Consider the following 27623-nt stretch of genomic DNA (forward strand, 5'->3'; position numbering starts at 1 on the left):
GAAACAGTGTTGTTTGCTTGTTCTCCCAGCTTGAACGGATTTCACCCAGTGGAGTGTTTCCAGAGCTAGAAAATGTAAGCAAGCATAATTGATGTGCGGACTGTATACATTGTTACTTTTCTGTTGCCCCCGCTATAACACCACCTCCAAAAGCAACCTATAGAACAAAGTGTTTATTTTGGCTTATGGTTCCAGGAAGAGTCCATAATGGCAAGGTAGGCACAAAAGCAGGAGGGAGGAGCAGGAAGCTGCTGACCACAGTTTCAGCTGCACACAGAAGCAGAGAGCAAGTAAAGGAAGCCGGCTTACAGAGCCAGTCAAGGCCGTAAACCTTATGCTGTTCAGAGCTTCAAACCCCAGGGATGCACTTCTTAGATTCCTTACCCTCGCCAACAGCACCACCATCTGGGTACCACATGGTCAAATAAATGAGTCTGTGGGGAACATTTGAACCACCATACCTCGGCTCTCAAAAAATCGTTTTTTGATGAGACTGTGCTGTCTCTATGTACTGAAAGCAGAGAATAGAAAATTCAACTTTTGAACAGAACCATAAAGAAATATAATGAGTGTCTCAAATCAAAGGAGGTTTTCTGCTTCTATGTCACCTGACAAGTCCTTGTTTAAAACACTCCTAGAGGAAGACACTCTGCCCAGCCCTGTGTGAGTCCACGGAAGGGAATTCCCATGACTTGGTAAAAGGCTCCATGTCCTTAATGATGACTTGTAATCACAAAACGCATTCCCTGCTGATGGCTCTGGGTATTTTCTGAGACAGACAACGTTCTGTCTCCCAGGAGGCCCCTTGTTAGATAGGAGAACCACTTGCCTTTCCTGAACTGCCTCAAGGCACCCTCCAGATGCTGCATGATTATAAAGGCACGATACACATCTTCAAGGTCTCCAAACAATGTGCTCTGAGGACCCTTCCGCTGTGATTGGCAATGTGTGACCCTTCTGCATCATGGAGATGGCTGTTAACTGTTCATTTAGCCTGTGCTTTCATTTAGCTGCATCTGAAGATGGAGGGACAGGAGGTGCCTATAGTTGCTTTTCCCTGGAGTTGCTTCTTCTACATATTACAGCACGGTCTTTCACTGATGGCTGGGAGGGACTCTGTGAACACACAGAGAGCACACAGCATGAGGAGTAGTGGTAGGCCCCGTTCTCAGCTAGTTTCTGTCACACCCGAATAGGTGCTCTTTTCTCCCAAGGACGCTTTTTGTTGCCTTGTCAGTGAACATTTTTAACCTGTGGTCCATCAAGCAATGCTAATATGATGTTAGGGACTGGCTTTGGAGTGGAGCTGGAGATGCTGTAAACCCCATGTACAGAGTGTGTGCTTCTGTTCACTGTCCCCCTCTATGTACAGAGTGTGTGCTTCTGTTCACTGTCCCCCTCTATGTACAGAGTGTGTGCTTCTGTTCACTGTCCCCCTCTATGTACAGAGTGTGTGCTTCTGTTCACTGTCCCCCTCTATGTACAGAGTGTGTGCTTCTGTTCACTGTCCCCCTCTATGTACAGAGTGTGTGCTTCTGTTCACTGTCCCCCTCTATGTACAGTGTGTGCTTCTGTTCACTGTCCCCCTCTATGTACAGAGTGTGTGCTTCTGTTCACTGTCCCCCTCTATGTACAGAGTGTGTGCTTCTGTTCACTGTCCCCCTCTATGTACAGAGTGTGTGCTTCTGTTCACTGTCCCCCTATATGTACAGTGTGTGCTTCTGTTCACTGTCCCCCACTATGTACAGAGTGTGTGCTTCTGTTCACTGTCCCCCACTATGTACAGTGTGTGCTTCTGTTCACTGTCCCCCTCTATGTACAGTGTGTGTGCTTCTGTTCACTATGTACAGTGTGTGCTTCTGTTTACTGTCCCCTACTATGTACAGTGCGCATGTGTGTGCTTCTGTTCACTGTCCCCCACTATGTACAGTGTGTGCTTCTGTTCACTGTCCCCCACTATGTACAGTGTGTGTGCTTCTGTTCACTATGTACAGTGTGTGCTTCTGTTTACTGTCCCCTACTATGTACAGTGCGCATGTGTGTGCTTCTGTTCACTGTCCCCCACTATGTACAGTGTGTGCTTCTGTTCACTGTCCCCCACTATGTACAGTGTGTGTGCTTCTGTTCACTGTCCCCCACTATGTACAGTGTGTGCTTCTGTTCACTGTGCCCTACTTTCCCTGGGCTCAGAGATCATTCACAGATGCAAAGGTATCTGAGGTCTTAAAAGACTTGTTTACCTCAGGAATGCTCAAGGCACTTAGCGTGACAGTCTATGACTCTTAGCTATATTCTCCCTCTCTTTCTCTTTCCCTCCTTCCTTTCCTCCCTTCCATCAGCCTATGCTCTTCTAAATTTAAAAAAGTTATTGAGCTTGTTACTTTCTTGAAGGGGAGGCTCTGTGTGGGTCTATAAGAACTAGAAAGCCTTTACAGAAATGAACAAAAGGGAAAACCCAAACCTCTGGTGTGAGACCTAACTGTGAATCCAAGGTCTGTCACACATGTGTTTGCTCACATGCATCACTGTGCACACATGGGCAGCCCAGACAGAATGAAGTACTCTGAGAAGACCAAGGTTTTAGTATACGTGCATTGCCTACATGTGCTTGTCCAGCCCACGTGTGCAGTGCCTGCAGTTCCGAGGGCGTCAGACCCCTCAGAACTGGAGTTAAAGTGGGTTGTTTTGCTACCGTATGGGTGCTGAGATTTTAGCAGTGCTCTCTGGAGGAGCGGCCAGTGTCCTAAGGGCAGATCTAGTTTTGCAGCTCTCAAGACACTTGAGTTAAAATGGGCTGGAGAGCTGACTTGTCAGTTAACGGTACTTAATGTTCTTGTTGATGACCATTTGGTTCCAGCACTCACAATGGCCTGAAACTCCACTTCTGGTGGGTTCAACACTCTCTTTTGACCTCTGGTTTCAGTAGGATACCAACACATATATAATACATTAATAATTTAAATTATAAAACAAAAACCCAACCCAACCCAACAAAAGGGATGATATTTTCTAAGTGTTTAGTCTGAAGTCATGGACAGTTAGTATCAACTTCAGTTCCTTGTGTTTAGAGTCTGTCTTTCAAGTCCTTTAGACTTGCCAGGTATGGTGGTGCACACGTTGAACGCCAACACTCCAGAGGTGGAGGCCTGTGGATCTTTGAGTTAAAGGCCAGCTTAGTCTGCATGATAAGTTCCTGGCCAACCAGGGTGTGGTGTTTTGTTGTGAGTGGCTTTCATACATTAAATACTTGGTTTCCAGTTGGTGGAACTTTGGGAGGAAGGATTATGGGGTGTGGCTTTGTTGGAAATGATGTGTCACTGGGGGAGGTGGAGGGCTTGAGTTTCAATAGATTTGTGCCATTCCTAGAGTCCTCTCTGCCTCCTGCTTCAGTCCGAGATGCAAGAGCTCAGCTGTTCCTCAGCTGTGCCTTTGCCCCGCCATCATGGCGCTAACCCTCTGAAACCATCAGTCCAATCAAACTCTGTCTTTTCTAAGTGGCCTTGGTCATAGTGTCGAATCAGAGCAAAGGAGAGTAACTAACACACGGGGCTACCTAGTGATACCCCGTCTTTAGGAAAAAGCCCTTTAAATTATGAATTTGTTTTTAGATTTCCTGTTGGACGCACATTCTTAACTCTTTTCCCAAGTTAGCAATCTCCATGGCCTAATTAGTGAGACAATTGTTTACTGTGACTACAGACTTAGTCCTATGATTCCGCGTGTCTGTTCACGTACTTGGTGTGGGGAGTATTTCACCGTCCGTGTATGTATGTGCCTTTTTGGTGGGGAGGTACTAATGGCTGACCCACAGTTGCTAGGCGCCTGCTCTTCCACCACGGCACAGCGCAGGCGCATTCCGTACGCTTCACATGGTCACTGCTGGTTCTTCAGATGAGTCTTTCTTTGCACCCTATACTTACCCTTCAACTCACTGGAATCCCCGTTTCGGTCCCTGGAGGGTTAGGATTACAGGCGTAAGACATCATGCCTGGCTGTTATGTCTTATTTTCTCATTGTTTTTAAAGGTTTATTTTTCACAGTGAATTTATATTTATATTTTGATTAGTTTTTGAGAGTTTTGTATAATGTGTTTTGATTGTATTCTCTGCCCACCATTTCCCAGATTCACCTTGTTCTCCTACCCCATGTCTAGGTTACTTTTCTATTGCTGAGATAAAGCCCCATGGGCAAAGCAACTTGTAGAAGGAAGGGCTGGCTTAGTGTGCGTGCTCTCAACAGCCGGACGGCCTCGCCAGCCCCATTGCATCCTTCTTCATGGGGACATGTATTTTTATTCTACTTACAGATTTCCAGCAGTTAACTTAAAAATGTATTTTCAGCTTATCTGCTCCTTAACTACTTTGTCCTATTTTTCATTTTCTCTTTTATTTTCAGTAGTTCTTGAAGATTCTTTTTCTGTGATGATGTGTTATGGTTTCTGGGTTCTTATTTGTCTTTTACTCTTGAAGACAGCTTGGTTAGAATCTGAGTATTAATGAGGAATCTATATGTTCTTTTTAGGTAAAATGTCAATTTTTTCCTATTGTTTTTGATATTTGTTCATTAATAATGCTTTGTTTCACTCCAGCTACCTTGATTATAAATTCATTTACATATTTATATTTCAACATACTGCTATGCATATATACACATATACACATACATACACACACATATATGTACACTTGTATATCTGTCTATATCTATCTATCTATCTATCTATCTATCTATCTATCTATCTATCTCTATATCTGTGTGGCCTCAATTGCTTGACTGTCCTGGAATTCACTCTGTAGATCACTCTGAACCAAAGGTCTGCCTCCCTTTGCCTCCCAAATGCTGGGATTAAAGGCATGCACCACCACCACCTGATACTGATACTATGTTAAATGTTTTACATTAAATGCCATTATAGATTATCTTCCCACGTCAATTAATCTGCATCTGTCACATCGTTGACTACATTTGTTTGAGTGCAGCTGTGTGTGCTCACATGCTGCACACATGCTTAGAACAGGGCTGACACTGCCAGCCTGCCATTCAGGATGTCAGCCTGTGTGCTGAGGCAGCTCCTGTTGTCTTAGGGACACCTCTGCACATCTCTCAATTCCACACTCAGTCCCACAGTCAAAGCACTGACACTGTGGACATCAACAAAGCCACAAATCAGTAACTGTTTTCCCATTTTCTGGTGAGCTGCTTCTGAAGCACCTCTCTTACACCTCATAGATTATCTTCCTGTGGGTACTTGTTCCCTCCTGATGACATCCTGATACCTGCCTTCTCTAGGTTTACCCTTGCTTAGCTCCGGATTCACTCCTGACTAGAACGAAAATGTGTGTGGGATGCATTGAGTCCATTGCTGCTTGGGTCCTGGGATCCTCCGTTCACCAGTATACCCACTAGCACATTTGCTTGACACTAGTACATCTGCTTATGAGGCACATGGAGCATCAGACACACAGTTGAGGAGGCAACCTACCAAGCCAAGGTCAGCTTCAGTGCTCAGGGAACCTTCTGCTCTGGGGCAATGCCTAGCAGGGCTGTATTCCTGCAGCCCACTGGACCTTGAGCCTAACCCATGCTCCCTCAGTGTGGAGAGGGGCAGTGGAAGCTCAGTAGGGTTGCTGTCCTTTTAGATGTGTGTTCCTCATTGCAAACCTAACTTGATCTGTCTTAAAGAGGAAGACGACCTTACCAACCTCAGCCTTGGTGACTTCCTGGATATCTGAAGCACATATTTTACACTTAGGAGTGGTGTTTGCCAGGGCTCTGAAGGAGAAAAGAACCGATAGAATGAGCATATCTATATTATAGAGGAGATTTGCTAGGATCGCTGGCATGCTGGGGACTGGATAGTTCGATGATGGGCCTGCTGGAGAGGCTGAGGGTGTGGTGCCTGCTCAGTCGACGAAGCTGGATGCCTCAGCAGCCCTGTCGAGAGCCGAGGGCCTGAGACCTTCCTGGAGAGGCCCTGGTATTCTGTCCATGTCGGAAGGCTGACAAGGGGGCCACTCACTACGAGATGGCCTTTCCTGCCTCAGTTTATCCTCTCTGCAAACACCTCCAGTGACCGCCTTCTAATTGACTCTAACTCCTGCCAACTGACCACCGCAGGACTTGATTTGTACTTACGATTTAAAGAAAATGATTAAGAGCACTGAAAATTTGAAATACCAATTACTTTTTAGCTTTATGTTTTGATGAGTTCAAGATAACTTTATAGTAATATGAAAAGATTGAACTTTTCTTCCAATTCACATAAGTTACAAAGACTACTATATTGGAAGGTTTTTTCTTTTTTTTTCTTTTTTTTCTTTTTTTCTTTTTTTCTTTTTTTGCCAAGCACCTAAGATTTTTGCATTTCAAAGGGTGACTGAGACCGGTAGTGGGCAGCCACACCAGAGTAGTATCTGGCAAAATAGTGAAAAATTTAATTGAAGGGATTATTCCCTCTTTACACTAACACAATAAGGTAATGTCTCAGATTGACTAAGGTTAAAATAGTCACAGTGCATTATATTTTTATGAATTAATATTAAGTATTATATGAGTGAAGCAATTTATTGCCTGTGTTTGTGGTCTCAAGAGATAAATGGTTCTTAAAAGTGATGTGGTTCTGTTCTGTCTCTTCCTGTCAGTGTTCTCATTGGTGATCTTAGGATCTCCATCACTTCTGCAGAGCAGCACAGACCTGCAGACATGTAAGCAGACCCAGGAGCCTACCTGCACTAGGCCAATGCTCACAGCTGAGGAGAAGCCTAGAACAGAGTCTGAAGAGCAGGCAGTAGGGATAAAGCAACACACTGACAGTTTCCATAGCTTACTATGAAATTCCCATGCAGGCCAGGCATTTGTTTGTTCTTAAAGGTGCCCCACAATTCATCTGAAGCTCCATTGGCTAAAAGACACTGACATAGTGCCTACTTCCTGTGTCATGAGAGAAATGTATGTCTGGAAGGCATCTGGGGACATATGCTTTCCCTGACTTGTGCTTAGTGAGTGGTGGCCATTCCTGTGAAAGATATGGCCTTGGCAATGCTTGGTTGGGGACCTCACAGTCCAGGAGGCTTTGGGGCTCACTAGTTCAGATGAACAGGGCTCTCTAAACATCAAGGGGAGTATGAGGGAATTGTCTGGATGAAACCGGAGCTCAGGGTTTTAAAGTTTGACCAACATGGTTTGTATTGGAGGAAAGTATGTGTGTGTACATCTTGATGGAGTAACTCGAAAGCGTGGAGCAAGGACTTAAGGCTGAATTAATGTGACCCACAAATGCTAATAGAGACTCAGCGGCTAGGGAATTTTAAAAATTAGAGTGTGTTGTGTTGTGTGTAAGTGTGTGTGTGTGTTATGAGTGTGTCGGGTTTATGTAGTGGCCTGTGTGTGTGTGTGTGTGTGTGTGTGTGTGTGTGTGTGTTACATATGGGTGTGTTGGGTATCTTCCTCTTTCCATATCTGCCTTGTTGCCTTGAGACAGTTGGTCACTGAACCAACAACTCTATTTGGCTTCACTAGCTAGTCAGTGAGCTCACAGGGTCTGGGCTCCATCTAGTCATGTTCCTACTGTTAGGGTCACTGGAACAAGCAGCCATGCCCACTTCTGCTAATGGATTTTAAATCTGGTTAATGTTTTGTTACTGCCCTATGTTGAAATTTCACAGATCTTGAATGTGAATGGTCCGCCCAACTGTCTGCTTTAAATTTTGTCCATAAATCCTACTATATTTCATGGACAATTTTGTGGGAGGCAAGATGTTGTTTGTATGTCTGTATATCAGTGTGTCCATGCACTCAGATGTGAATGGCATGTATGAAGTTTATTGTGTTGCTGAGGTGGGGGCTTAGTAATGCAAATCAAACCCTGTACTTACTTGATGCCTTCCTCTTAAAATAACCTCACAAATGCCCATGAACAAATATAGAGCGATGGGTGCAGAGGAAGAGACTCTTAGATGAGGTGACTCTGGTCTTGAGCTGTCACTCACCCATCAGTTAGAGACTGAGTCATGTTTGATAATTTATCAACTATCTTTGATAAGAGGGAACCCCACCCATAGTATCTCAGAAGGTAGCAGGACCAGGAGAATTTCGCCGACATCCTCACAGCAGCCACGGCTTAGGACAGTCCCAATCTGCTATGATTGGTGTCTCTGTAAGGATAGGACACAGATGTGGGGAGTTGTGTTGACACAGGTGAAGAGAGGTCTGGACTCAGGGTGCTTAAGGATGTTGAAGCTACAGTGGCAGCTTCAACAACAAACATTGTGTTTACTATAGTTCTGAGATGTTGAGAGACTGAGAAACCAGCATGTACTGGTTCTTAGGATGTGCTTTCTTGGTTTTGTCCTTATGTGGCATGGTGTGTGTGTGTGTGTGTGTGTGTGTGTGTGTGTGTGTGCATGTACGTGCATATGTGTTTGTGTTTGTGTTTTTGTGTGTGTATGTGTGTGTTTATGTATGTATGTGTGTATGTGTATTTATGTGTGTATGTGTGTGTGTGCATGTACGTGCATATGTGTTTGTGTTTGTGTTTTTGTGTGTGTATGTGTGTGTATGTGTATGTGTTTATGTATGTATGTGTGTATTTGTATTTATGTGTGTATGTGTATGCATGTATATATGTATGTGTATGCATATATGTGTGTATGTATGTGTATGTGTTTGTGTATGTATGTGTATGTGTATGTATGTGTGTATGTGTGTGTATATGTATGTGTGTATGTATGTGTTTGTGTATGTATGTGTATGTGTTTGTGTATGTATGTGTGTGTATGTGTGTATGTGTGTGTAGAAGGCACATCCCAGAGCAGCTGCATCTCTTCCTGTTTTCAAAGGTCATTAATCTGGCCATTGTCACCCCACCCTCACTACCCCATCTAAACCAAGTAACTTCGCAAGGCCATCCAAATACCATCACACTGGGGTTTGGGTCTTCAGCAAAGGGAGTTAAAGGGCCACAAGCATGCAGACTATAGTTGTTGTGGGACATCACCAAGCTCAAAAGGAAGCTGCCAGAAGAAGCCATGACTCTGGGCTTGATCCAGAGCTCTGAGAAAAATTTACTTCTGTTGTTCAAGCCACTTGAGTCTCAGGCTTGAGACACAGGATAGCTAGAGGATTTGATCTCTCTAAGTTTTTAGTTTCTTACCAAAAAATAAATTATTTTAATTTTGAAACAAGGATCTATGCTGTAGAACTGAACTTTGTAGTTATCAATGAAGTAGCTGATTTGAATGACAAAAAGTGCCAAAAGCAATATAATATTCATTCATGGCAGCTGTTAAACTTTATTTTTTCAAAAGCTTGAGAGAAAATGCAGGTTGATTTAAATGTAAAGAAAAACAGAACTAAAACTCTGCCTTAAAACTGTTAAACAATGAGTAATATTTCTGAGGAAAATTTCAGTGTGATACTGTCACAGAGAGATGACTCCAAGAGAATTTCAAGTACAATGTGACCTTTCCCCCACCAAATTCAAGTTGCATCAACTTTCCAAAGATATATATATATATATATATATATATATATATATATATATATACACATATATACACACACATGTATACACACACACACACATACACACACATATATATTGCATAAATTAGGCTGCAATGCACTTGCTAAATACTTAAGGCTCAATTTAACAAGCAATTTCTGGATGCAGGAGGCGGCCAGCCCTGTAGCTGTCTCCTAATGCATGCATAAACTGTGTTGGTAATCAGAGCTGTGCAGGGAGTTCACTTTGCACCTCCTAGGGTGCCAATTTTCAGAAACCATGAGAGCCCAATAGAAGAGTCTCACCTAAGATTCATCTGTGACCTAAATGGCAGGGGAAGCCATTATCATTCATTTTACATGCACGGTTGGCCGGGGTTGTCAGCTGAGCACCTCTGGACTCCAGGGAAGGATTTTGCTGGCTTCGAGAGGCCCGAGAATTGAAATGGTCAACCAAGGTACTTCATTATCCTGATCAGAAAACACTTGGTAATTAAAACAGAAGGGTGCACGGGGTCGTGTGCAGGAGCCTGGACTCTCAGAGCCCGGTGGAGGGGCAGGTGATCAAGGACCACTAAACAAATAAACATCTCTACAACTAGAAGTCAATTAAATGAGTTGGGTGTGGCAGCACGTGCTTGTAACAAATCTCAGTTTGGGGATGCTGAGACAGGTGGATTCCTGTGAGTTTAAGGTTAGTCAGAAATGCATACAATCCTATCTTTAAAACAAAACATAACCCATCAGTTAAATGGTAAGGTATACAGAGTTGTGAGGCCAAAAGCTTTCAGAGACATGCAAAATCAGCCTGAGACTGAGGGAGATAATGGAAGAGGGAAATATGAACCAGAACTTGGAAGTAAAGAATGGAAAGAAAAGGACACGAGCACTCTGGCGTTCATCTGGGCAATAAAGGAACTATGGTTTAGAGAGGCTGTGCCTACACATAGGAAATTTCCAAGACTCCAGTGTCTTCCGGGATGTCTGGCATCCTGGACATCCCATGGGTCCACACAGTTGTCATACACTCATAGGACCCTGTTGCTTAATGTAGGTAGGTCTTCCTGTAACACACTCTGGGTACCTGAGGTTCCCCATGGGATGAGGTAGAAGTTCATGTGAGCCAAGATGGCGTCTTGCTTAGCATCGCTCCTCTCTGGGCAGCTTGTCTGGTTTATTCACATTCACTTACGAACGTCAGTGTCCTCGGGTGCTCTCTCAGTTAAGCCATTTGAAAACAATCCCCATCTCACGATCTGCTGTCTAAGGCACCACTATCTTCAGACATGTCCCTAGATGGCGGTTATTGCTCACAGGCTATCTGTGTGATAGAGGAGGGCATGTTCTATAGGATAGACTGGCTATCCGAATGCTGTGCCTAGAGACCAACATTGGCAGCAAGGATGATCTCACGCAAGTTACTACTGTGTTTTCACATGAGGAAGATGGGAGAGGACATATTATTGCCCATAGCCACACAAAGATTGCAAGTGACACCATTGGGATAGATAGCTGTGCTTGCCTTCACAGCTCCAACATCTAGTTTGTGATGATCAGAATGTGGAACTGGACAAGGAGGCTGTTCAACACGTTGCTAGGCTGTTTGCTGCATAACCATTGTTCTGTTTAGGTTGGAGGGATAACTGCATTAACAGAGGCATAGCTAGTAAGATGAGCCACCCTGCCTCCATCTTGGGCTTGAAAGCCATCTTAGAGTAAAGACAAATTAGGGTCATTCTGGTTTATGGTTAAATCCGTGTCTCAAGGATTGGGCTCTGCCCCATCTGTAATCTTAACTACAAATGGTTCTGTACTGCCTGTTCCAGGAAAGGACAACTATGCTTTTGTTTCATAAGCATCCTGCAGCCCTACCTTTGTTTTAAGAAGTTTATTATGACTGCCTATTGCTATAACTACCTTGTTGCGACCACCTTGTAGTCATCTCTTTGCCTTAGGAGGTCATTATGACTACCTTGTTACTCTTGCCTTCTTCGTGTCCAATGCTGATCTCTTGAACCCCTCCCTTAGGGGGAGGGTCTATAGGAATTAAAAAGCTCACTTTGATTGCTTGCTTTGATTAATTTGGTCATGATGATTCGGGCCAGTGTTCTTTCTTCCTGGATCGTTGGAACTGACAAGACCCCTCTGAAGAATGTCTAAGCATTAGAGAATGCCAAGGTGAGAGGCAGTGAGCACGTGGTCAGACAAGTGGAGAACTGTGGAGAGCAATCAGACTCCAAAAGAGTTGCAAGCTGGACTCTGCCCTAACCCAGTCAGGACTCATGCTCGCTATAACACTGGGAAGCAAGAAGGAGCTATGGCAGGTTCTTGAGCAGGGGAACAGAACCATACTATCCTTGGTATAGTTTAGATAAAATCTTGGAGGGTAGATACTCAGTAACAACAGGAAGTTGTTCAAAAGACTCCATTGGTCTGTTTGTCTTTCTGCCCCGGCTCTTGGTTTGCTCTCTAGCTTACCATTAGAACTGGTGACCTTCTTAGACCTGACCGTCCTCTCACCTTAGGGTGTCTGTCGTCTGGGCAGGTGGTCAATACCCTTGCTTAAGTCTTTGGCTTACTCTGGAAAAAAAAGGATCCTGCACTGAAATCAAAGTTCTTACTTTAGAACTCTGCTTTCCGAAGTATGTATACCCCTGTGGGGGCTCTCCCACCCTAGATCTGGTGCTGCTCTCTGTGGAGCATTCTAGATAGAGCGGATAGATGATAGGATGCACACCTGTTGCTAAGGCACACTTTCTGCTCAGGTAGACTTACCCTGCTGGTTAGCTACTGTGCATGGAGAAGGAAATGGAAAGGAGCTAGTGTCTGCCTCTTTTGTGCTCCTCAGAGGTCATGCTGCTCTGGGTTAAGGGGCCAGGCTTCTTATTCTGATAATGGGCCTTTGGGTCTCCTCTGCTTGAGTTTTAAACATCCTCTGAGCTTACATGCAGAGTCTTTGCAGAATTTTATCTTTGAAGAGACAAGATTAAGACTGATTGCTCTGAAGTGTATTTCAGGGAGAAAAAGGATAGGTAGAGATTACCTTTGGAGAAAGAGTAGGGAGGAAGGAGAGGGGAGAAGGGAGGGGTGTGTGTGTGTGTGTGTGTGTGTGTGTGTATGAGAGAGAGAGAGAGAGAGAGAGAGAGAGAGAGAGAGAGAGAGAGAGAGAGAGAGAGAGAGAGAGAGGAGAGAGAGAGAACACCATGGTGTAGGCCTGGAGGGAGAAAAATCTAAACAAAAGTGTGGCCATGTCTTTGAAAAGTAAAGCACAAGTTCTTTGGAATCAGGAAGGAGTCTGTTTCCATCCTCTGGAAAGAGTTGCCTCAGGATTTTCTTGAGAAGCAATGAGGAAGAAACAGCCACTTAGGGAAGTGTATCTTGCCCTGTGAAACTGGCTTCTGAATGAAGGCAATTACCTGGGTTAGACACTGATATTTAAAAAATATGAATATGATTTATTTCTGTAATGTTCCTGCAGTGAGAAGCACCCAGAATTATGTGGACCTGGGTTCCAATCCCAGTGGTCGTGGAGCCGTTGCCTGAGTTTAGCCCCTGAAGTCCAGGTCCCATGTCCTCTCCTGGATGCTGTCCTAGGGAGACTGCACCTCTGCCAGTCTCTATACACTGGCCAGACCTCAGGGCTGCTGGGTCTGTAGCTCACTGAGATGCGCCCCAGACACACATCTGCCTCCTCTGTCTAGTGTTCTTAGCCACATTCTCTCAAGGAACATGCCACTTGCCTCAGCCGTGACAGTCCCTGAGTGTGTGTCTCCTTGAGATTCCCACTGTCAGTTCTCTTGGCCCACAGCGCCTGGCGTGCAGGCATTGGAACATGGCTACCACACAGAATATTCTTTTGGCTTCAGTTCTTACAAAGCTTCTAGAATTTTGAGAAGATCGAGTCTTCCCTCCTTTCCTTCCTTCCCTCTCATTTCACTCCTAATTTTATTTATTTATTGACTTATGTTTTGGGAATTTTCAAGATCAGATTCTCTTGTAACCCAAACTGGCCTCAAACTCCCACTGGGGCTAAGAATGGGCTCAACTTTGCTTCTATCCCCTAATTACTAGGGTTCCAAGCCTCTACCAGTCCCAGCTTCCCTCTGTCAAATGAGGGTGTAACAGCACCTTCTATTTTTTAAACACTGAGGGAATCACATCCCCTGGAACTGGAGTTACAGATGGTTGTGAGCCACCATGTGGGTGCTGGGAATTGAACGCAGGTCCTCAGCAAGAGCAGCCAGTGCTCTTAACCGCTGAGTCAGCTCTCCAGCCCAAGGCTGTTTTCTCACTGGTACTGGGCATGCAGCTGGGGTTAGATGCTGCTGTTCACAGGTATGAAGCTATTAAAGCATAAATGAATGAAAACGGCCTTCTTCTGAGCAGGGTACAGTCTGTGGTGCTTGGTCAGCACCTGATGCTCACATTCTTGTCTCTGTTGAATTGTCAGCAGAGAGACACTGCTTTTACTATAAAATCTATTACAACTTCTATCATTAAAGGAGATTTTAAATTTTCATTTAAACGCCACTGTATACTGTTGAAAATTTGGAAAATATTGAGTCTATCTTTGCAAGCAGTTCTGTTGGGAGGTGCCCTTGCAGCAAGATTATAGGGTGACAGTCTTCCGTAGACTGTGCCTGTATGCTAGGACAGGTCTGCAGACATGGGCTCCTTGGCCTGGACGAGAGTATGGACATGTCCACCCTGCTTTACAGAATGTAAACAACGGAAGGCTTAGGTGTGGGACCCTATGCTCCAGTCTGAGCTGAATTGTTCCTTAATGTGGCTCTGAGTCCAATGGTGTGACCACTCCTAGAGCCACCATCTGGTTTCACACTCTCTTGGTTACTGGTCAACCCCTGCTTTTCATGAAGTTTCTCTAGTGTCTGTTTCTGTTAAGCCTGTGGCGTCGGCAAAGTCATGCCCACATCTGGGCCATCACATCTACACCACCACTTCTACAAATGCCTTCTTTCATTTTAAAATTTCAGTTATGGGGCCCCAGCTTGGTGTCACTAACCTTATGGTAGACTGGTGGCTGGGTGACATGGCCCAAGTCTTGGCTGTTCACCTCCCCAAGTAAGGAGCATGATATATTGTTTTTTTGAGTCACAAAAAAGTTTTTTCCTGTAATGCAGCTTCTAGACTGGCTCCTCTTCTCCTCCCCATCTTGGTTTTCTTGAGGCCATAATGTGCCCACCCCTCCCCAACCATTTCCAGATTCATTTTCTGAAGTCAGATGAAACAGACCTTGAACTCAACCACATGATTCTCTGATATTTGCAAAGAATCTCTCCTTCTTGGACACATCATTCTCAGCCCCCCTCCCCTTTTGGTATCCAAATCTAAATGCTATCGTGGCAACACCTTTTGGGATTCTGCATTTGTTCCCATTTTCTGCATCTCATACCTGATGCTAAGCTGTAATCATTTGTGAACATATCTGCCTCCTCCCAGAAGACCACGGGACTGGGTAAGACTCTGATCCCCATACCCAGCACATAGTAGGTGTGCAATATGGGTTGGAAGGCCACACTAGTACTTACAGAAGAATGCTTTCATGCCTGTGAAATGAAGTGACCTCTGGGCTACTGAGATTTTGTGCTTTTTGCTCAAAATATTAAAGTGGAAGGGGAAACCTTGCCTGACCTGTTGGAATGCACAGCGAAAGACTGCACTGTTCATCCGGTTCTTGCCGCCATATGGCTTTCTCTTCACAGACTGCTCTGTTGAGAATACTTTCGCAGGTAATTTCCTAATGATTGTCCTGGGATAAACAAATTTATCAGACTTGTTTGGCTAATGTATTCAAGGAGGATCTCAGGGGAAAAGTTTAATCATCGAAGAAGCCAGCCGTCATCTGCCATTAGGGGAAGGGTCCAGGACTGACGGGGGTGCTGAGCTGCGGTTGCTATGACTGCACATACTTTCCTATCCTTTTGTGAGGTCAACTGCAGCTCCCAAGCTGATTGGCTAAAATGAGATCACCCCGCTGGCCAACCGTGGGGAGTTAATTTCATCAGAAAGAGAAGGACAGTGGGAAACCCTGCCACCATGCTACAGAGGAATTTTCCTCAGCGGTCCACAGCATCCAAGTTTGCTTTTACTAAATTGATATGTTCTGTCTAATGAAGCGATGTGAGGAGACAGCCGGTGGTATTTTGTATATCCATGGGAACTCTAGCCTGGTTTTGTCAGAAAACTGACTCTCAGAGTTAACCTTTATTTTCCTGTAATGCATCCACCTAGTCAAATGCTGTCGTCACATGCACTTATATAATTGGAGATGGGTGACAGGAAGGTACAAAGGAGCTGGCACAGTGGCAGGTATCTGCTTGCAAGGGCTTCAGTCCGAGGGAAATAATGGGTCTAGAAACCTCACCACAGAAGTACTGCTGTCTGGACTGGATGCATCTGTGTGGTGGAATGAGGAGTCTCATGTTGTATGGAGTCTCCCTAGAGGTTTACACGATCACCCTGGCCCTTCACTTGACGTAGCCTTTGTTCTAGGAATTAATCCCACAGCTCCACTGGTTACATTTTAGTTCCGCACAGGGAAGATACAGGGTCTGAGAACAAGGGGCATGACATTCTGCAGGCTTCACTGGAGGCGATGCTGGGTGGGTGAATTTAAGGTGCCACCAGCATAGATGCCTAAACATGAGCTAATCAAGGACGACACCAGTAGACACACTAAGGTACATGGGGGAAAAGCCCAGGGGGCCTGAACAAAGACTTATAAAAACTCAGGAATGCTGAGGTGTGGAGAGACATAGTCTTTACCAGGAGAGAGCACACCAATTGGTTATCCAAGACCAAAGATTAGCCCTGCCAACAATATATACAAGTAACATTATCCAGACTGAGGGGGTTTTATTTATGTATTTAAGAATGTACACATGCACACACACATGCACACACATGTGCATGCATGCATACACTCGTGTTTAGAATGCATGTTCACATGCACACATACATATAACAACATTAACAACAAAAATGAGGCCATGAATTTGAAGGAGCAAGGAGGAATATATGAGAGGGTTTGGAGAGAGGAAAGGGAAGGGAGGAATAATGTAATTACAATCTCCCAAATTCCTTTTCAAAAACACAGAAAGACAAGGTGGCAAGTGGAAGCCGAGGAAGCCCAACTCAGGGCTTGTTCTTACTGGAGTCTAAACGTTAAATTTGACTGAAGGAGTCAAAGAAGAGTTGAGTTTTGGATACTTTATATGCTCTCCAACTGTATGGTTTTCTAATTATTATTCTTTAAAATTCAAATCATTTGCTGAGGAATACCAGGCTATAGGCTGATGGCCCAGCTCCTGATCCTACACATTCCTGGGACCAGGTTGTGGATTTGGGACCTGTGTGCATGGAAGAGAACAAGGAATTCAGCTCGTACACCTTGCTAGGGAAACCTGTCAGGCAGTAAGCTACAGGTGTCTTTGGAGAAGAGAGAAAGGATCACAGGCTTTCGAATGATTCCGTCTGGGTCTTTGTCACAGCCAAGAAGGACAGAGTAGACACAGACAAGGCAGTGTGGCCTCAGCATCCTGTGTGTGTCACGGTATTGATCCATCGGTTGGATGCTTGTCCTGCTTCAAGCTCAGCACTCGCTTGCCTCCCTGGAGTCTGCTGTGAGACCAGGTATCTTAGTATTTCTTATTATCACAACCTACAGAGAATTCATACCAGGTAGAAACTGGAGAGCCAGGGGTCAACCCATTTCCCTGTTGATATTTTCTACATAGTGTGGACATGCTGGGCAGAGCTGTTCTCGCAGAAGCCTTCTTTGCTACTTTGTTCACTTGTTATGTGGTTACATAAATGTGATCATCTCAATGGCATTTCAAGTGATGACACTCAGACTTAGCACTCCACTCTCTCTGAAGCCTACTCATTTCAAGTTCGGGTAATATTTTCTGTGATGACGCTTCTCCCTGGGTCAGTTAGAGGGTTCTCATAGTGTCAATTCCTAACGGCTAAAGAGGATGCCTTACAGAGCTGTGTTGTGTAGAATATAAGGGTGCCTGGCTAATTACACACCCACACTGGGAGGCCATAGGATGTCAAAATAAAACCAGAGAACATGGTTCTCTGGGATAACAACAGGCTTCCTGCTCCTCCTCCTTTTTCTTTTCTCCTCCTTCCTCTTCCTCCTCTCTCCACTTCTCTCTCCTTCCTCTTCCTCCTCTTCTCCACTTCCTCCTCCTCCTCCTCCTCTTCTTTGATCTGTGGGTGGACATGGGATCCTTGCCTCTCTTACCACGTGCTTTGTCACTGAACTATGGTCCATTTCATGGTGATCCTGTGGAACACTGGATTCCAGGCATGACATGACCACTGCTTCCTTGAACTCTCAGCTCCTGTGATTACCCAAAAGAGCCCAGCTCCTGCCCAGCCACACAGAAGCAGTTAACAGCTGCTGGGGAGAAGATAATTTTCTTTGATGGTGTAGCCAGCCACTTAGCAAGTTGCCCATGCTCTGGGAGGTAACTAACCTCTGTTAAACTCATTGGTTCTCAAGTTACCCTTGGGTAGAATCATCTCTCTGTTTTGTCATTGGTTCCCTATCTAGGGCAAGTAAAAGCTTGCTTATCTGTCCTGCGAAGTTCACACAATACTTGCTTTTCTTACTTGCTCGTTCGTTTATTCATTGGCTAAAAATATTGAACACTTCTTACCCTTGGGAGATTTATGTACATGGGTATTTGTGTTGTTATCTCAATAGGATGGCTATTTTAAAAATTGGTAACGAGGTTCCCGTGTCTTAGCTACTTTTCTACTGTTTAAAAAAATACTACGATCAAGGAAACTTATAAAAGAAAGCATCTAATTTAGAGGCTCACAGTTCAGAATAGTTGAAGTCTATGAACCATTATGGTGGGGAGAATGGCAGTAGGCAGGCATGGTGCTAGATCAAGTAGCTGAGAGCTTACATCTGATCTGCAAGCAGGAGACAGAGATATAAATAAACACACGTACACACATTCACAAGCATTCATGCACACACACACAGATGCACACACTCACACACACACACACACACACACACACACACACACACACACACACACACCCATAACGGCACGGGCTTTTAAAACTTCAAAGCCTACCCCAATTTATACATCTCCTCAACAAGGCTTCACTCCACCAACTGGGGATCAATCACTCAAACGTACGAGCCACTGTCATTCAAACAACCATGCCCCAGAAAGTGCACCCTCACAAACCCATCGATCGGTCTACTGCTGGGATTTTCACATAACAGCATTTCAGAAAGTCCCTCACCAGGCTGCTGACCTTGGTGAGAACTTTGCACTGTAACAGAGAGGCTCCGAGCCCATCTTTCCATGGTTTGTCATCTTAACTCTTCATATTGGGCTCTGTGTTGTGGTGGGCAGCATCACATTTAGCTCATGTTTCTTGGAAAGAGTATGCGGCTGTGGGAACAGATGTTGAAACTTCAATTTTGGTAGCATGACAAAAAAAAAAAAAACCCAGCTTGTTCCAAAGGTTATTATCTGGTCATGCATGCTAAGTATTTAATTCATTGCTCAGCACAAGGATACTATTTATTATTCTCTCTCTCTCTCTCTCTCTCTCTCTCTCTCTCACACACACACACACACACACTCTCTCTCTCTCTGTGTGTGTGTGCGTGTGTGTATGTGGTGTGTGTATGTGGTGTGTATACATGCATATCATGGCATATAAGGAAAGCTCAGAGGAGGACTTTCAGCAATCAATTCTTCTCTTCCATGTATGGCTTGTAAAGCTCAGTCTTATGCTTGACCAAGGTATCTTTACCTGTGAACCTACCTTGCCAGCTCAGAGACACCATTTATATTGTCATTATTAAATTTGGTAAAGCAAGATTTCCTCCTAACCTTCATTGAGGAGGGAAAGGCTCAGCACCGTGGATGAAAGACGCAGTAGACCTATTTTTAGGTCTGGGTCACAGCTACCCAGTGCAGAGGAAGAAGCAGAAGAAAGAGGCCAAAGGGAGCTCAGGGTTAACTGCATGGGGCTGCAGAGCAGAGGAAGTCCTGGGTGGGAAGCGTACTTCAGTGGAAGAACTAAAGCGATATTAGCAAGCCAGGGCTCAGAGACCGTGGAAAAAGGCTGCCTAAAACTCAGGCTTCACACATCGCCTTCTACCATGGCAGGAAAAGCAGTGCTGCTAGAAATGGGGACCCATGGAAAGACAGATGTGGGGTAACAGCAAAAGTGGAGATTGAAGTTTATCAATCACACAGAGTGGGCCACACTGTTGTCAACACATAAGACAGCACAAGGGGCTGGGGCTTGAACCCTGCTGTGGTCCAGTGACTGAGGACCAAGATCCCAGCCTCCCCATTTCTCACAAGGTCTAGGATGGTCAGATGTCATGGAGATTGTGCTACAGATAGGTGAGAGCAGCCCTGGCCCCTGGATGTGGGGCACTCACTTGAGCAAGCTCCTTCTTCCCATTGGTTCCAGTTTCCATGCTATAGGGTGAGGGTATCAGGCAGGGAGCACGTGGTGAGCTGTCAACTCTCCACGCCTACAATAATACTCCATGAAGATTGTTGGTGCCACTGACATGTCTGGTGAAACAGTGAAGGACACACTTTCCAGCTATATCTTCTCTGGACAAGGGACAGTCAAAACTCCCCATTTCTTCTGTGTTGTAGCTGATCAGAAGACTCTGACTGGATTTCACGCATACAGTTGTTTATCTCCTCAAATGAAGCTATTCATAGCAAAGACATGCTTCTTTCTTCTCCCCTTTGGTTTCCTTAGTTCTGAAAGTATCCATGGAGAGGGACTAGGGTGATGCTTGCTGCCCTTAGGTGCCCATTTCCCAGTCGCTGATGGTTGGCTGTGCTCCATTTTCTGCAACATCTTTTATGGACAAACACTTATGAACTGTTTTACACTTTCAACCACAGATTTAATGATGTGCATTGAAGATTCTTTTTTATATATTCAGTGAATGAATTTCTCTAGTGTATATCTGTATGATATTTCGTTCTATGTTTAAATCATTATTTAAATCTCAAATGTTAAATACTGATGTTGTTTTCACCATGTGTGGTTAAAATGGTCTTTCAGTGAATAAATGTATCTGTAGATATTTTACATGTGTGTGCTAAAACTCCCAATAGTGGAATTTTTTGGCCAGGAATATGTATATTTGAAATTTTGGATGGATACTTTCAATACCTTCTTGAAGGTGACATAGTTCCTGCTACCGTGCATACTCACTCCTTAGCACAGCACGTTTCTTGTTGGAAGTCAGACTTAGCAGAGGATCCGTTTTGTCATTGGGAGGTCAAATCTGTCCACTCATAAGTACAACATGTTTGTCCCCTAACCATGTCCTCAGTGTGCCTTCCTGCCTCACACTTTGTCCTTGAGACAGCTGAGTGTGTGTGTGTGTGTGTGTGAGAGAGAGAGAGAGAGAGAGAGAGAGAGAGAGAGAGAGAGAGAGAGAGAGGAAGGAGGAGGAGGAGGAGGGGGAAGAGGGTGAGGAAGAGGAAGAAGAGGAGAAGAGGGAGGAGGAGGAAGAGAAGAGGGAGGAGGAGGAGGAGGAGGAGGAGGAGGAGGAGGAGGAGGAGTGGTAGGTAGCTCCCTAAATTTGAAAATGCTGGCTGGTCTCAGTTGAGTTCATTCCATTGCTTAACATTTGTCTCATGAAAACATACCTGAGTGCTGTCAATCTTTGTACATATTATGAATTATTTCTTCCCTAAGCAGATTTGCCACACAGGAAGTCAGGGAGAGCGGTGTGGAGAGGGGAGGGGAGAAAATGACTTTGGTGTGGAGGAAATATGAACTCCGTCCTGCTTAGCAGTTTTAGCCACTCTGCCTTCAGAGAGATTCCTCTGAAGTGGAGTCTCACCCAGCTGCTTTCCTGCTTCGTGGATTTCTAAGGTCTTCCAGGATTTCAGGGTGAGTGTGGCTTTGGATTCCAACTTTTCACAGCCTGACTCTTCTGTGTTCAGAGCTCCCTCTCCCTAGTCCTGCCTCTCAGAGCCACAGCCGTAGTAGCTGTCTGTGAGTGGGACTTTGTCATCCCCTAGTTGGCACATGTCCCCAGCTTGAATAGCTTTTCTACTGTCTCTGGGACAACTTCCTAGCATTTTTCTTGATCTTAGTTCCCTAAGATTCACACTGCATCCCTGGCATTGTAACTGCCCTTAAAGGCCAACGCCAATGCCATCTTAGTTCCCATAGCATCTTGTTTATGGGCTTTCTCCTTTTCTGGCTTGCTTTAAAAAAGCCTCTAATGCAAAATAGCAGCTGACAGACATTTACACACACACACGCACACACACGCACACACACATGACACATGACACACAACACACACACGACACATAGAACACACAACACATAGACAAACATATAGTCATATGCACAACACACCCACACTGTATTAGTTACATTTCTATTGCTGTGATAAGCAACTTGACCAAAAACAGCTTGAGGAGGAAAGGGTTAATTTTACCTTTTATACACACACACACACACACACACACACACACACACACACATCCCTATGCATGCATGCACACATGCACATGTACATTCAAAACATACGTACCCATACAGACACATTCTCACATATGTACACCCATGTACTGCACACCCCCAGCACTCTCAGATGCCAGCCTTTTGGCTCACAGTTAAAGACACAGCTCAATCCTGTTGTTTTTGGTGGCCATTTGGAAGTAAGGAGTCAGCAGGCTGCATGCCTCTGCTTTGATTAGGTGGCACCGATGTTACTGAATGACTCACTCTCTTGAGTGATGGGAGTTGTGCTGAATTGGGCTAGGTTATTGCATAAATGAGGTCATGGGCATTCAGAAGTGGCTGCTCCTTGGTCACTTATTATAAAGGTGGCCCTGTGCGTATGGCAAAGGTTGACATCAGCGGCCAGCACAGATGTGGGTGTGGATGGCTTCAGCACCACTGCTACCCAGTAGCTGGGATGCACCATCGCACGCCAACTCTCCAGCCAGCTTTTCTCAGGTTCCCTGCCCTTGAATTCAGGTGTACTTTATGTGGCTTTCACCTGAAACTCAAGCAGCTAGAGCTCTCAACACCCCGAGTTAGCAAAATTTGGTTAATCTCCCCAACATTTGCTTTATCTCAGCCGCAGGGACACACTCCCTGCCATTTTGGTAGTAGGCGAGTATGTTCTCTTTAACATCAGTGAAATTTCTCTGTATTATCATTTGTGTGTGCGTGTGCGTGCGTCTGCGTGTGTGTGTGTTAGGATGCTTGCAGGATCCATGTTAGTTAAATTAACGTATATTATCCAGACTACTTAATTTTGAACCTGGCTAGATGAAGCCAGGTTGCAGCTAAGTAGGATCCAGGGGGTTCAGGTGCCTGGGCATGGGGCTCAGCATTGGGCTGGTTGCCACCATGTTGGGGAGACAGGAGAAGGAGTGTTCAATGAGCCTAGAAACACTGCAACTCGTGTGCCTGGCCAAGAGTGTTTCTGTGTCACAAAGAGCTCTACAAGCCAGTTAAACACATTGTAGACCCTGTAGCAGGCAAGCAAAGGGTGTGAACAGGCTGTGTAGAGAGAAAGAGAACAGACTGTGACGTTTGGTAAAAATGTACATTGGTGTTATAGCGCGATTCCATTTCCTCATCGCATCGGCTCTGGAAACTGCTCTTACCCAACTGGGATGACATCTATAGAGAGAAATCTGGTATCTATCCAAATAAAAGGGGCCTGTCGTGGGCCTAGTAGACTGTCTTCTAGCAAGGCATGGCACATGTGAATTCTCAGAAGTACAGACTGACCAGACCGAGGGTCTGGAGCACTGTCTGTGGTGTGGCATTTGCAGGTCATGGGAGAGTTCCTTACTGACCAGGCAGTGGAACGACAAAGCCCGAAGTAGCTACACACCAGGACAAGAGACACTTTTAAAACAATCAAAGTGTGGAAAGCATGCTTAGTTGTTTTACTTGTGTTTTAACAGGGCAAACTAGGCTTTAACAATGTCTCCTGTTGTGTACATATGTAGGTGCCGAGAGGCCATGCAGTATTTGCCAGTGAGGAGAACGAGGCAGCAGAGAGAGAAGCCTCCCACTTCATGCAAATTTGATTTTTTTTTTGGGAGGGGGGTTGAATCAGTCATTCCGTCCCACCGACTGACAGAGCCGCTGACTTCAAGTTGATAGGTACACTGTGAATTCACCTAGAATCACTTTGTCCCATGATCCCCTACTCTGTCTTTTGACACCCACCGAGATCTGCACAAATCCAATGCCTCTAGAAGATCATGAGCCCCTCGTGAGCTCCTTGTGTCTAGAATCAAGAGCCCGCCCCAGAGTGAGATGGCTTTGAGGGAACTGGCTGAGTTTGAATCCTGTTTGGGTCGCTTGCAGGCTACTCTAACTCAGCCGACTTTCCTACATGTGGAACCCCCGCTTCCCCACTTGCGAGATGGAAGATTGTTCCAGCATGGCTTGATCTTGGGGGCTTTCATGTACAATGGCATATCTAGTTTTTAGAAACCCAGCGTATTAGCCAACATCTTTCCTGTGGCCCTCAGCTAAGCTTTAACAGAGCCAGGTAAAGCTGGCTAAGCTTACCCCTGTCTGTATTTCACTATGACCCCCCAAGAAAGGCTCTGCCTGCTGTTTTCTGATATCTATCTCCTAGGCATCAGTCCATAGGACGGTCCCTTCTGTCCTCACATGCACACCCAGCCTAGTCCCGAGGCAGCTCCTCTTTCGTGGCCAGACCTTGCGATGCTTTTTCAGGTGATTTCTCTCGCATTGAGGGATGGAGAATAAGTTTGATATCGGAATTTGGATCAGCAGGGACCTGGTAATAATCACTTGCCTAGAAGGAAGATTTGTGTCGAGTACCCAGGACTATGTGAGGCATTTTTGCCTTCCCCATCTTAACTCCGCACTCCTGTAGCTGTGGCAGATTCCAGAGCCCTAAGCTGACTTCATCCCGGTGAAGCAAGGACAATTTACAGTCACAGGCATATAAAACGTGCCTGTATTTCTCATGGTGTTTACTTAAGCAAGCATCGGGACCTGTAACCAAGTGACTTCAAAGGCTCGGGGTTGGGTGGTTTACAGTCCGTCTGAGGAGTGACAGGAGGCTCAGGTTTTTGTGTACTCACATACTTTAACGGGGGAAGATTCATACAGAGTGGATCGCTTAGTTGCTATGGGGAGAGAATTTTTTTTTAAAAATGTTCCTCTTTAAAGTCAAAGATAAATCACTCTCGAGGTGGAGTGGAAGCAGAAGGGGGAAGGAGCCCAGACCTCGGAGGCTGGGTTTCCCCAGACATTATTACTGCTTGTGTGCCTACAGCCCAGAACAGCTGGTGAGTGCGCGAAACCGGAGAAAGGGCTCTTTCCTTTAATCCAACCTGCTGCTTTCCTGGGCCCGTTTTACTGTAATTCTGGGAGGCCAAGGGACAAAGGCTGTTGACTGATACGTGCAATTACCTCCTTTAATACTGCTCTCAACTGTCGGCCCTGACTGACAAAAGTGGATGAGGTTTAGTTAAGGTCTGAGAAAATGCTCCATTAATAAAAGCCATTCCTGTCCTGATGCAGTCACCCTCCTTCAGACCTTTTCATCCATTTTCTAGAAAGATAAGGTCTGCTGATGCAGAGTTAAGAAGTGATGCTCAGCCTGGACATTGGAGACACCGTGGCCACCTCGTAGAAATTCTCCACGACATATGTGGTTGGCTTGTGCCTGCTTCGAGGGTGATGAGTTTGGATCACTGGGCAGGGTTTTCCCAAGAGCCAGAGGTGGTTTTTCAAAAGTTGAGCCGGGTGTTTCTTGGTGTCTATCCTCCATTGGCTTCTTGCAAGTAAAAAGGAGCAGGGGCCAGTTTTCTTCTTGATGTGCTTCTCCAGACCTCGGGCCTCCATGCCCTGGTTATTCCCATGTTGAACAAGCTGTCAATGTAAACCTTCTCCTACCCAGAAGGCAGCGGAGAGTCTGGACAGAAGCAGAAGCAGGAATGGATGAAACAAGAAGGTTGCTGTGTGGCCACCAGCTCCACCTGCCCAGACCAGACTGCAGACAAGGCTCTGGAAGGACAGACAACACACTAATGACAAGTGTCCTTTGGAAAGCTGGAACAGACTCTGCCCTAATAAATGAGTGGCCTGTGGCTGGGATGGCATCCCTGTTTGACAAGCCTGCATTCTTGGCCTCCATGCGCACAGACCAACTGGAGGCCAGTGTGTCACCATGACTTGATAGCTGTGGCCAACAGACCCCCACAGGCTCTTTGGCTGTGCCAGGTGTGGGAAGCCAGCGGGGCCTGCAGGCTGTGACTTGTCCTCATGCCCAGATGAAGGTTTAACAGTACAGGAGAAAGACACTTCCTCTTCAAGTTCAATGTAGCTCATCTCTGTCATGTTTCCATAGTGCCACACTCAGTTTTGATTGTGTAGTATGCCACTGATGACACCTTCATGCTATTTGCTGCAGCAACCCCATGGCAAAGGTTACTAGGGGGTCAGAACAGACACCAAGGGCCCTGAGGGACTGAATTTGTTTAGAGTCGCAGAACCAGGACACAGCACATGCTTTTCTTTCAAGTTTCTGCAGACGTGAGGAGACTGTCTTCCCCTAGAGGAAAGACGCCTCTACCTTGCTCCGCCTTTGCTCTCATAGGGGCCTTGGGGGACTGATAACCAGGTCTGTGTGGCAACCACACTGGCACTTCCAGCTGCTCGGCTGTGCTGAGAGATGCACAGCTGGGGAAGCCCGCATCTCCTTGCCTCAGAAGAGAATTGGGCAAAGTGGGGAGGCAGGTGAGTGCTCAGAGCAGAATGGCCATAGCCTGGACAGGTCAGGGATAGCATTCTGGAAGAGGAAGCAGGTTCCCTTGCCTGAACCCCAAGTGTCCATATGTGAAGTTAAGTATCAGTGTTTTCATTTCAGAAAACAGAGAAACCTGTTTGTTCTTAACCAGGGTTTGCAAAGGCAGGCGAGAAGAGAGGGCTCAGCCCTCCTTTGAGACATAGCCATTCCGGAAGAAAGGGATGTCATGTGGAAAGCCACCAGAGCCTGCTGCAAGGGAGGCTTCTTCATGGAATCACCTTTGTGACAGTCTGTTGCCCCTTACCTGGTACCATTCAGAACTTGTCACAGGCAGGAGGACTTCCAGACCAAAGGGTTCCCTGCCTTAGCACTTCATGCACAGAGAGACCCTTGTGTTGTGTTTAGCAAGGGATAGCTCTTAGGGAGAGAGTGTCCAGTGGTGTAGACAGCTGCGTCCGTGGGTGGCATGGACTGGTGATGTAGTCAGACACATCAGTGGGCCCTGGCGCTGCGATGTGGTCCAATATGAAGAGAAGATGTTGGGGTACAGACAGCAGTGATGAGGGGTTCACTTGCGGTCACTGTGATTCAGTGTGCCTCATGTCACTGACAGCACACATAGCAAATGGGACCTCTGTAACAATGCTGTGAGCTGAGACAGGCTCAGAGTCACATTTGACCTAGACTGAAATTTTGGAGCTAGTCCCTCTCTGTGAACGTCAGGTCATATCAGTGGAGTCCATTACGCTCTGCCTTGCCCTGGAAATAGGCCTGCTGTGGATACCATGCTCCCATTCGGCTTCTATAAAAACAGGAAACTTCTACCAAGGGAGCAACATAGGGACAGCCCTATACCTGTCTGCACCTCCTACCCCATTGCACACAGATCCAACACCTTCTGTTTAAATGAAACAAAGGTATTGACCCCACCTTCCCCAATAAGCAGATATCTCTAGGAGCAAGACTTAGTGTCCACATTTTCCCACTAAAAATTAAATGACATTTATGCTCAAATGAAGACTTTATAGACAGTCTAGAAGAAAAAGTTTCTATATTCCTCCACTGACCTCCAGTCTTTCTTCCTAAAGGCATATGAGCTCTCTCTTTCTCTCTCTCCCCCCTCCCTCCCTCTCTCTTCCTCCCTCCCTCCCTCTCTCTCTCTCCCCCTCTCTCTCCCCCCTCCCTCCCTCTCTCTTCCTCCCTCCCTCTCTCTCCCCCCTCCCTCCCTCCCTCTCCCCCTCCCTCCCTCCCTCTTCCTCTCTCTCTCTCTCTCTCTCTCTCTCTCTCTCTCTCTCTCTCT

At 45.6% G+C, this 27623-nt stretch overlaps 1 long non-coding RNA gene across 11 annotated transcripts in view; it reads left to right on the forward strand.

The window, feature by feature from the left end:
- Positions 1 to 27623, forward strand: part of LOC120100803 (uncharacterized) — a 50248-nt gene that overhangs the window by 14792 nt on the left and 7833 nt on the right. For 3 of the 11 annotated variants that reach the window (XR_015671580.1, XR_015671585.1, XR_015671586.1), the window contains one exon: positions 25475 to 25917. The exons of the other annotated variants lie outside the window; for them this stretch is intronic. This is a non-coding gene — a long non-coding RNA (uncharacterized LOC120100803). Of the gene's footprint in view, positions 1 to 25474; positions 25918 to 27623 lie in introns of those variants that run through there. 11 annotated transcript variants of the gene reach the window in all.

This window comes from Rattus norvegicus, chromosome 2, assembly GCF_021556685.1.
Source record: "Rattus norvegicus strain SHRSP/BbbUtx chromosome 2, alternate assembly SHRSP_T2T, whole genome shotgun sequence".
Classification (NCBI taxonomy): Eukaryota; Metazoa; Chordata; class Mammalia; order Rodentia; family Muridae; genus Rattus; species Rattus norvegicus.